We start from the raw sequence: 10,742 nt of genomic DNA, 5'->3' as shown, positions 1-10,742 counted from the left end.
AAAACGTACAATGAGAGTGCTGCCGTCCCTTCGTAGTGGCGGGATTGTTTCCATTTCGATTGAAGTTCAGACAGTTTATCGATTACAGCTAATTAGTAAGCTGCCAGCCCACGATCTATTCGTCTATATACGTGTATTCCGACAGCTAAAAGAAAGGAAGGTCGTCAATCAATGCCGCCCAAGCAGTAGCAGCTCAAAAGCGCCCACCTGCAATGGGAGAGAATCCAGGGGATCCCTAACACCAATCAGGAACCATCAAATCATTGACTACATCGGTTGATCAGGGAGTTGCGAGCCCGTGATCAATTCGTCTATCTAGAAGCAGGGAAGGTCATCAATTTATCTCGCCCAAGCAGTAGCAGCTCGAAAGCGCCCACCTGCAATGGGAGAGAAACTACGGGGATCCCTAACACCTAACGCGACCGACACCGACCACCCCCCAGCCAATTCAAACACGTGTGATACTACACTTTGATCTTAGCCAAAAGGCCGAGAAGCGATGACGAGAGCACGCGGTTTTCCGGTTTATATTATCAATGTTTCAACAGCTGGGGTGAGAGTTAGTGGTGTTAGACACCTTTCATTCAATCCAAAATAGATATGGCCCAAATAAATGTAAATCTTAGACGCTGCTATTTGGTTCCAATAAGTGCGTTCAATTTCATGCTTGTGTAATTTGCGGTTCTATCTAGATTTGAAATTGCACTACTAGCATATATTTAAGAAGTCCCTATACATACAAAGCTGCTAAGCAACCCATCCGCCATGTTGGTGCCATTCACAACATCCAGTATATATTGCATGAAATCGGAAAATTACATTTATTAAAGCAATCTCAATGTTTCATCAGCTTTTCATGGATTATTTCCCAATCATTCCATTGTTAAATGTTATTGTTTTCGTATTGTAAACAGCCAGAAAATTGTTGCATAGCAATAGTGCGCTCACAGATAGAACAGTTTCGGTTTGCGTTACACAGTTGGAAATAGGCATCAAATATCTTCAAGAAAGCACAACCAACTACATATACGTACATTTGAAAACATAAATAGCTGTAAACTATACCATAATCATTTTATTCCTCTCTGTTGTGCCGATGTTCAAGACGTAAAACAAGAAGAAATGCCAACAGATGGCAGTAGATTGCTCACTGATGGTAGTAACCGAGTGCAGGCAGGTAATTTCTCGTCATCATATAAAAATGTTTCTATTTTCTGTGTTTTCTATTTCCTAGTGACTTTTCTGCCTACATTAAAATGAGTACTAGTGCAGACAACACATCTATGTTTGTGGTATAATTGTAACCTCTCACTGTCGATTCGTTGACGCAGTTTGATTGGGCAAATGACTTGGATTTCATCAGCATACTTACCTGGCGTAGGGGCTACCGTGATCAGCAAGGCGGTTCCCCCGGGGTGAGATCCTTCCATTGCACTTCGGTTGGGTTGACCCCCGCGAATACCCCAAACGTGGGTATCTCGGGCGCGTAATTTTTGTTAGTCGGGACTGCGTTCGCGCTGTCCCGGAATAAAACAATTCAAACATAGACACTAGTTGGGAAGCTCAGTGGTAGAGTGCCAACTACTACTGCGATGGTTTCGGTTTGTAGTTGTGAGTGTTCTCAGACTTTCATAATCATCCGTCTTGTGTAGCCTTTAAACTGTGCCGTGCGTGTAAAACTGAAACATTTCCCACTCTCACTTCTTACAGATATATATCCTGATTCATACGGAAACTACAAAACGTGATATATCCAAGCAGTCCATCTATCCAAGTACTAACACTGCTTCACTTTGGTGATCCAACGAGGACTAGTATTCTCAACGTAGCATGGCCCTTCGCTACATGTTACTTCATTTTCTCCCAAATGTGGCAGGCTCAGTGCTAGAGCACTTACTTCGATACCCACACAAGTAAATTTGTGATCAACAATATCGTGTCCCTGGGATTTCACACACATTCTCATTCCACCAAATTTTCCATCATCACTCACTTGTCTTACCCCTTACTTTTAGCCTGAAGTTCAAAAAAAAAAAAAAAAAAAATGGGGTGTTAAACTGAATGATTTCATTTTTTCTTCTTCTTATTCTCTCTGTAATAAAGTAAAAAAAAAAAAAATCATTCCATCGTATCACCAGTATTCATTTAAAAAAATAAATAAATAAAATAAGAAATTAAAGAAACAAATACATAAAAAGTGATAAAAGTAGTTAAAAAGAGAGAAACGAATAGGATTTTAAACAAAATACAACATTTATTATTGGCATAAAAATACATAAATGGAAAGCTATATAAATGGAGAAATTGAATAAATTAATAGAATAAATATTCATAACTTTCATAGGCAACAAATTGAACATGAGAAAATGACAAATACAAGATGGATATAAATTGAATATTGTAAAATAGAAAATGAAGAAAACAGTTGTTTTTCTTTAATCAAAAAAAAACTCAAAGCTTTCCTCTCGTAAATTATAAATATTTACTGATGTGACTTCCTTCAAGAACCGCCACTAAAACATGTTCGATTTCGACGTGTTAAATATTTCAAAAACTATCATCGTTGTGAACAAGAATTTCCACATGAGTCAAGTGTGTGCGAAACTTGTCCCAAGAAATGGTTTTGACTGACGACCGAAAACTCTCGCCAAGTGGAAATTTGTGAAAACGTTTTGGGATTGTGTAAAAATGATTCTCACTCTTTGGGTAATGTTATCATGGGTGACATTCCAATACGACGCCAAAACAAAGAGGCAAATGCTAAATGGCACACGTCGACGTCGCACAACACTATGCTCATTGTGTTTTCTGACATTAGGCGGATCGTTCACCATGAGTTTGTGTCTCCGGACACAAGTCTAAATTTCACGTACAAGTCCTCAACAGACTGAGTGAGAGCAAGGATTCAGCGGTGATTGGATACTTTATCATGACAATGCGCCAGCCCACACTGTCCTGGGCGTGACCAATTACCTGGCCAAATCTAACGTGGCAATTCTGCCATCCTACAGTCCGGACTTGGCTCCCTCAGGCTTCTTTTTGTTTCCCCGTTCGAAATCCTCCCTGAAAGGACATCGTTACAGAACAATTGACGTGGTGAAAGCAGCTTTTGAAATGGCTTTAAACGCATTGCCAACACAGACCTTCCAGGATGCCTTTGCTGATTGGAAATCACGCTGCCAAAGATGGATCGACGCAAGAGGGCAATAGATTGAATAATGCTAATCCACATTATGTAAATAAATGTGGTGACATTACTTTCCGGACAGACCTTGACCATCTTGCAGAAAGAATGTCACTTGCACCATGAATGAGGCTTCATGTAGAACTCGAACCCATGACCCACCAAGATGAGAGAGAAGAACTATGGTTGAATTTGATTTAGGTGTGCCGATCCCAACTGTACTGCAATGCTGGGCCGACACGTGGTGAGGGTGTGGCAAGCCACAACCACCTCACCTCAGTCCAAAAATCAGTTTAATATTCTGGACCCACAATGTGGGTCGTATCAGATATTAAGCTGATAAGAACAGATACTACACTTTGATCTTAGCCAAAAGGCCGAGAAGCGATGACGAGAGCACGCGGTTTTCCGGTTTATATTATCAATGTTTCAACAGCTGAGGTGAGAGTTAGTGGTGTTAGACACCTTTCATTCAATCCAAAATAGATATGGCCCAAATAAATGTAAATCTTAGACGCTGCTATTTGGTTCCAATAAGTGCGTTCAATTTCATGCTTGTGTAATTTGCGGTTCTATCTAGATTTGAAATTGCACTACTAGCATATATTTAAGAAGTCCCTATACATACAAAGCTGCTAAGCAACCCATCCGCCATGTTGGTGCCATTCACAACATCCAGTATATATTGCATGAAATCGGAAAATTACATTTATTAAAGCAATCTCAATGTTTCATCAGCTTTTCATGGATTATTTCCCAATCATTCCATTGTTAAATGTTATTGTTTTCGTATTGTAAACAGCCAGAAAATTGTTGCATAGCAATAGTGCGCTCACAGATAGAACAGTTTCGGTTTGCGTTACACAGTTGGAAATAGGCATCAAATATCTTCAAGAAAGCACAACCAACTACATATACGTACATTTGAAAACATAAATAGCTGTAAACTATACCATAATCATTTTATTCCTCTCTGTTGTGCCGATGTTCAAGACGTAAAACAAGAAGAAATGCCAACAGATGGCAGTAGATTGCTCACTGATGGTAGTAACCGAGTGCAGGCAGGTAATTTCTCGTCATCATATAAAAATGTTTCTATTTTCTGTGTTTTCTATTTCCTAGTGACTTTTCTGCCTACATTAAAATGAGTACTAGTGCAGACAACACATCTATGTTTGTGGTATAATTGTAACCTCTCACTGTCGATTCGTTGACGCAGTTTGATTGGGCAAATGACTTGGATTTCATCAGCATACTTACCTGGCGTAGGGGCTACCGTGATCAGCAAGGCGGTTCCCCCGGGGTGAGATCCTTCCATTGCACTTCGGTTGGGTTGACCCCCGCGAATACCCCAAACGTGGGTATCTCGGGCGCGTAATTTTTGTTAGTCGGGACTGCGTTCGCGCTGTCCCGGAATAAAACAATTCAAACATAGACACTAGTTGGGAAGCTCAGTGGTAGAGTGCCAACTACTACTGCGATGGTTTCGGTTTGTAGTTGTGAGTGTTCTCAGACTTTCATAATCATCCGTCTTGTGTAGCCTTTAAACTGTGCCGTGCGTGTAAAACTGAAACATTTCCCACTCTCACTTCTTACAGATATATATCCTGATTCATACGGAAACTACAAAACGTGATATATCCAAGCAGTCCATCTATCCAAGTACTAACACTGCTTCACTTTGGTGATCCAACGAGGACTAGTATTCTCAACGTAGCATGGCCCTTCGCTACATGTTACTTCATTTTCTCCCAAATGTGGCAGGCTCAGTGCTAGAGCACTTACTTCGATACCCACACAAGTAAATTTGTGATCAACAATATCGTGTCCCTGGGATTTCACACACATTCTCATTCCACCAAATTTTCCATCATCACTCACTTGTCTTACCCCTTACTTTTAGCCTGAAGTTCAAAAAAAAAAAAAAAAAAAATGGGGTGTTAAACTGAATGATTTCATTTTTTCTTCTTCTTATTCTCTCTGTAATAAAGTAAAAAAAAAAAAAATCATTCCATCGTATCACCAGTATTCATTTAAAAAAATAAATAAATAAAATAAGAAATTAAAGAAACAAATACATAAAAAGTGATAAAAGTAGTTAAAAAGAGAGAAACGAATAGGATTTTAAACAAAATACAACATTTATTATTGGCATAAAAATACATAAATGGAAAGCTATATAAATGGAGAAATTGAATAAATTAATAGAATAAATATTCATAACTTTCATAGGCAACAAATTGAACATGAGAAAATGACAAATACAAGATGGATATAAATTGAATATTGTAAAATAGAAAATGAAGAAAACAGTTGTTTTTCTTTAATCAAAAAAAAACTCAAAGCTTTCCTCTCGTAAATTATAAATATTTACTGATGTGACTTCCTTCAAGAACCGCCACTAAAACATGTTCGATTTCGACGTGTTAAATATTTCAAAAACTATCATCGTTGTGAACAAGAATTTCCACATGAGTCAAGTGTGTGCGAAACTTGTCCCAAGAAATGGTTTTGACTGACGACCGAAAACTCTCGCCAAGTGGAAATTTGTGAAAACGTTTTGGGATTGTGTAAAAATGATTCTCACTCTTTGGGTAATGTTATCATGGGTGACATTCCAATACGACGCCAAAACAAAGAGGCAAATGCTAAATGGCACACGTCGACGTCGCACAACACTATGCTCATTGTGTTTTCTGACATTAGGCGGATCGTTCACCATGAGTTTGTGTCTCCGGACACAAGTCTAAATTTCACGTACAAGTCCTCAACAGACTGAGTGAGAGCAAGGATTCAGCGGTGATTGGATACTTTATCATGACAATGCGCCAGCCCACACTGTCCTGGGCGTGACCAATTACCTGGCCAAATCTAACGTGGCAATTCTGCCATCCTACAGTCCGGACTTGGCTCCCTCAGGCTTCTTTTTGTTTCCCCGTTCGAAATCCTCCCTGAAAGGACATCGTTACAGAACAATTGACGTGGTGAAAGCAGCTTTTGAAATGGCTTTAAACGCATTGCCAACACAGACCTTCCAGGATGCCTTTGCTGATTGGAAATCACGCTGCCAAAGATGGATCGACGCAAGAGGGCAATAGATTGAATAATGCTAATCCACATTATGTAAATAAATGTGGTGACATTACTTTCCGGACAGACCTTGACCATCTTGCAGAAAGAATGTCACTTGCACCATGAATGAGGCTTCATGTAGAACTCGAACCCATGACCCACCAAGATGAGAGAGAAGAACTATGGTTGAATTTGATTTAGGTGTGCCGATCCCAACTGTACTGCAATGCTGGGCCGACACGTGGTGAGGGTGTGGCAAGCCACAACCACCTCACCTCAGTCCAAAAATCAGTTTAATATTCTGGACCCACAATGTGGGTCGTATCAGATATTAAGCTGATAAGAACAGATACTACACTTTGATCTTAGCCAAAAGGCCGAGAAGCGATGACGAGAGCACGCGGTTTTCCGGTTTATATTATCAATGTTTCAACAGCTGAGGTGAGAGTTAGTGGTGTTAGACACCTTTCATTCAATCCAAAATAGATATGGCCCAAATAAATGTAAATCTTAGACGCTGCTATTTGGTTCCAATAAGTGCGTTCAATTTCATGCTTGTGTAATTTGCGGTTCTATCTAGATTTGAAATTGCACTACTAGCATATATTTAAGAAGTCCCTATACATACAAAGCTGCTAAGCAACCCATCCGCCATGTTGGTGCCATTCACAACATCCAGTATATATTGCATGAAATCGGAAAATTACATTTATTAAAGCAATCTCAATGTTTCATCAGCTTTTCATGGATTATTTCCCAATCATTCCATTGTTAAATGTTATTGTTTTCGTATTGTAAACAGCCAGAAAATTGTTGCATAGCAATAGTGCGCTCACAGATAGAACAGTTTCGGTTTGCGTTACACAGTTGGAAATAGGCATCAAATATCTTCAAGAAAGCACAACCAACTACATATACGTACATTTGAAAACATAAATAGCTGTAAACTATACCATAATCATTTTATTCCTCTCTGTTGTGCCGATGTTCAAGACGTAAAACAAGAAGAAATGCCAACAGATGGCAGTAGATTGCTCACTGATGGTAGTAACCGAGTGCAGGCAGGTAATTTCTCGTCATCATATAAAAATGTTTCTATTTTCTGTGTTTTCTATTTCCTAGTGACTTTTCTGCCTACATTAAAATGAGTACTAGTGCAGACAACACATCTATGTTTGTGGTATAATTGTAACCTCTCACTGTCGATTCGTTGACGCAGTTTGATTGGGCAAATGACTTGGATTTCATCAGCATACTTACCTGGCGTAGGGGCTACCGTGATCAGCAAGGCGGTTCCCCCGGGGTGAGATCCTTCCATTGCACTTCGGTTGGGTTGACCCCCGCGAATACCCCAAACGTGGGTATCTCGGGCGCGTAATTTTTGTTAGTCGGGACTGCGTTCGCGCTGTCCCGGAATAAAACAATTCAAACATAGACACTAGTTGGGAAGCTCAGTGGTAGAGTGCCAACTACTACTGCGATGGTTTCGGTTTGTAGTTGTGAGTGTTCTCAGACTTTCATAATCATCCGTCTTGTGTAGCCTTTAAACTGTGCCGTGCGTGTAAAACTGAAACATTTCCCACTCTCACTTCTTACAGATATATATCCTGATTCATACGGAAACTACAAAACGTGATATATCCAAGCAGTCCATCTATCCAAGTACTAACACTGCTTCACTTTGGTGATCCAACGAGGACTAGTATTCTCAACGTAGCATGGCCCTTCGCTACATGTTACTTCATTTTCTCCCAAATGTGGCAGGCTCAGTGCTAGAGCACTTACTTCGATACCCACACAAGTAAATTTGTGATCAACAATATCGTGTCCCTGGGATTTCACACACATTCTCATTCCACCAAATTTTCCATCATCACTCACTTGTCTTACCCCTTACTTTTAGCCTGAAGTTCAAAAAAAAAAAAAAAAAAAATGGGGTGTTAAACTGAATGATTTCATTTTTTCTTCTTCTTATTCTCTCTGTAATAAAGTAAAAAAAAAAAAAATCATTCCATCGTATCACCAGTATTCATTTAAAAAAATAAATAAATAAAATAAGAAATTAAAGAAACAAATACATAAAAAGTGATAAAAGTAGTTAAAAAGAGAGAAACGAATAGGATTTTAAACAAAATACAACATTTATTATTGGCATAAAAATACATAAATGGAAAGCTATATAAATGGAGAAATTGAATAAATTAATAGAATAAATATTCATAACTTTCATAGGCAACAAATTGAACATGAGAAAATGACAAATACAAGATGGATATAAATTGAATATTGTAAAATAGAAAATGAAGAAAACAGTTGTTTTTCTTTAATCAAAAAAAAACTCAAAGCTTTCCTCTCGTAAATTATAAATATTTACTGATGTGACTTCCTTCAAGAACCGCCACTAAAACATGTTCGATTTCGACGTGTTAAATATTTCAAAAACTATCATCGTTGTGAACAAGAATTTCCACATGAGTCAAGTGTGTGCGAAACTTGTCCCAAGAAATGGTTTTGACTGACGACCGAAAACTCTCGCCAAGTGGAAATTTGTGAAAACGTTTTGGGATTGTGTAAAAATGATTCTCACTCTTTGGGTAATGTTATCATGGGTGACATTCCAATACGACGCCAAAACAAAGAGGCAAATGCTAAATGGCACACGTCGACGTCGCACAACACTATGCTCATTGTGTTTTCTGACATTAGGCGGATCGTTCACCATGAGTTTGTGTCTCCGGACACAAGTCTAAATTTCACGTACAAGTCCTCAACAGACTGAGTGAGAGCAAGGATTCAGCGGTGATTGGATACTTTATCATGACAATGCGCCAGCCCACACTGTCCTGGGCGTGACCAATTACCTGGCCAAATCTAACGTGGCAATTCTGCCATCCTACAGTCCGGACTTGGCTCCCTCAGGCTTCTTTTTGTTTCCCCGTTCGAAATCCTCCCTGAAAGGACATCGTTACAGAACAATTGACGTGGTGAAAGCAGCTTTTGAAATGGCTTTAAACGCATTGCCAACACAGACCTTCCAGGATGCCTTTGCTGATTGGAAATCACGCTGCCAAAGATGGATCGACGCAAGAGGGCAATAGATTGAATAATGCTAATCCACATTATGTAAATAAATGTGGTGACATTACTTTCCGGACAGACCTTGACCATCTTGCAGAAAGAATGTCACTTGCACCATGAATGAGGCTTCATGTAGAACTCGAACCCATGACCCACCAAGATGAGAGAGAAGAACTATGGTTGAATTTGATTTAGGTGTGCCGATCCCAACTGTACTGCAATGCTGGGCCGACACGTGGTGAGGGTGTGGCAAGCCACAACCACCTCACCTCAGTCCAAAAATCAGTTTAATATTCTGGACCCACAATGTGGGTCGTATCAGATATTAAGCTGATAAGAACAGATACTACACTTTGATCTTAGCCAAAAGGCCGAGAAGCGATGACGAGAGCACGCGGTTTTCCGGTTTATATTATCAATGTTTCAACAGCTGAGGTGAGAGTTAGTGGTGTTAGACACCTTTCATTCAATCCAAAATAGATATGGCCCAAATAAATGTAAATCTTAGACGCTGCTATTTGGTTCCAATAAGTGCGTTCAATTTCATGCTTGTGTAATTTGCGGTTCTATCTAGATTTGAAATTGCACTACTAGCATATATTTAAGAAGTCCCTATACATACAAAGCTGCTAAGCAACCCATCCGCCATGTTGGTGCCATTCACAACATCCAGTATATATTGCATGAAATCGGAAAATTACATTTATTAAAGCAATCTCAATGTTTCATCAGCTTTTCATGGATTATTTCCCAATCATTCCATTGTTAAATGTTATTGTTTTCGTATTGTAAACAGCCAGAAAATTGTTGCATAGCAATAGTGCGCTCACAGATAGAACAGTTTCGGTTTGCGTTACACAGTTGGAAATAGGCATCAAATATCTTCAAGAAAGCACAACCAACTACATATACGTACATTTGAAAACATAAATAGCTGTAAACTATACCATAATCATTTTATTCCTCTCTGTTGTGCCGATGTTCAAGACGTAAAACAAGAAGAAATGCCAACAGATGGCAGTAGATTGCTCACTGATGGTAGTAACCGAGTGCAGGCAGGTAATTTCTCGTCATCATATAAAAATGTTTCTATTTTCTGTGTTTTCTATTTCCTAGTGACTTTTCTGCCTACATTAAAATGAGTACTAGTGCAGACAACACATCTATGTTTGTGGTATAATTGTAACCTCTCACTGTCGATTCGTTGACGCAGTTTGATTGGGCAAATGACTTGGATTTCATCAGCATACTTACCTGGCGTAGGGGCTACCGTGATCAGCAAGGCGGTTCCCCCGGGGTGAGATCCTTCCATTGCACTTCGGTTGGGTTGACCCCCGCGAATACCCCAAACGTGGGTATCTCGGGCGCGTAATTTTTGTTAGTCGGGACTGCGTTCGCGCTGTCCCGG

General features: G+C 39.5%; 7 non-coding genes across 7 annotated transcripts; 4 read left to right on the top strand and 3 right to left on the bottom strand.

The window, feature by feature from the left end:
• The first annotated feature begins 1,364 nt into the window (after nucleotides 1-1,364).
• Nucleotides 1,365-1,526, top strand: LOC145677964 (U1 spliceosomal RNA). The gene has a single exon (XR_014130124.1). It is a non-coding gene; the product is annotated as a U1 spliceosomal RNA (small nuclear RNA).
• A 1,854-nt stretch (nucleotides 1,527-3,380) lies between these two features.
• Nucleotides 3,381-3,573, bottom strand: LOC145677971 (U2 spliceosomal RNA). The gene has a single exon (XR_014130130.1). It is a non-coding gene; the product is annotated as a U2 spliceosomal RNA (small nuclear RNA).
• Nucleotides 3,574-4,436: 863 nt separating this feature from the next.
• Nucleotides 4,437-4,598, top strand: LOC145677963 (U1 spliceosomal RNA). Its single transcript, XR_014130123.1, has one exon. It is a non-coding gene; the product is annotated as a U1 spliceosomal RNA (small nuclear RNA).
• A 1,854-nt stretch (nucleotides 4,599-6,452) lies between these two features.
• LOC145677970 (U2 spliceosomal RNA) lies at nucleotides 6,453-6,645 on the bottom strand. Its single transcript, XR_014130129.1, has one exon. It is a non-coding gene; the product is annotated as a U2 spliceosomal RNA (small nuclear RNA).
• Nucleotides 6,646-7,508: 863 nt separating this feature from the next.
• Nucleotides 7,509-7,670, top strand: LOC145677962 (U1 spliceosomal RNA). Its single transcript, XR_014130122.1, has one exon. It is a non-coding gene; the product is annotated as a U1 spliceosomal RNA (small nuclear RNA).
• Nucleotides 7,671-9,524: 1,854 nt separating this feature from the next.
• LOC145677969 (U2 spliceosomal RNA) lies at nucleotides 9,525-9,717 on the bottom strand. The gene has a single exon (XR_014130128.1). It is a non-coding gene; the product is annotated as a U2 spliceosomal RNA (small nuclear RNA).
• An 863-nt stretch (nucleotides 9,718-10,580) lies between these two features.
• On the top strand, nucleotides 10,581-10,742 carry LOC145677977 (U1 spliceosomal RNA). The gene has a single exon (XR_014130135.1). It is a non-coding gene; the product is annotated as a U1 spliceosomal RNA (small nuclear RNA).

Source organism: Thermobia domestica, unplaced genomic scaffold (assembly GCF_964235325.1).
Source record: "Thermobia domestica unplaced genomic scaffold, izTheDome1.hap1.1 HAP1_SCAFFOLD_1687, whole genome shotgun sequence".
NCBI classification, from domain to species: domain Eukaryota; kingdom Metazoa; phylum Arthropoda; class Insecta; order Zygentoma; family Lepismatidae; genus Thermobia; species Thermobia domestica.
This window is presented reverse-complemented; position numbering and strand designations above follow the sequence as displayed.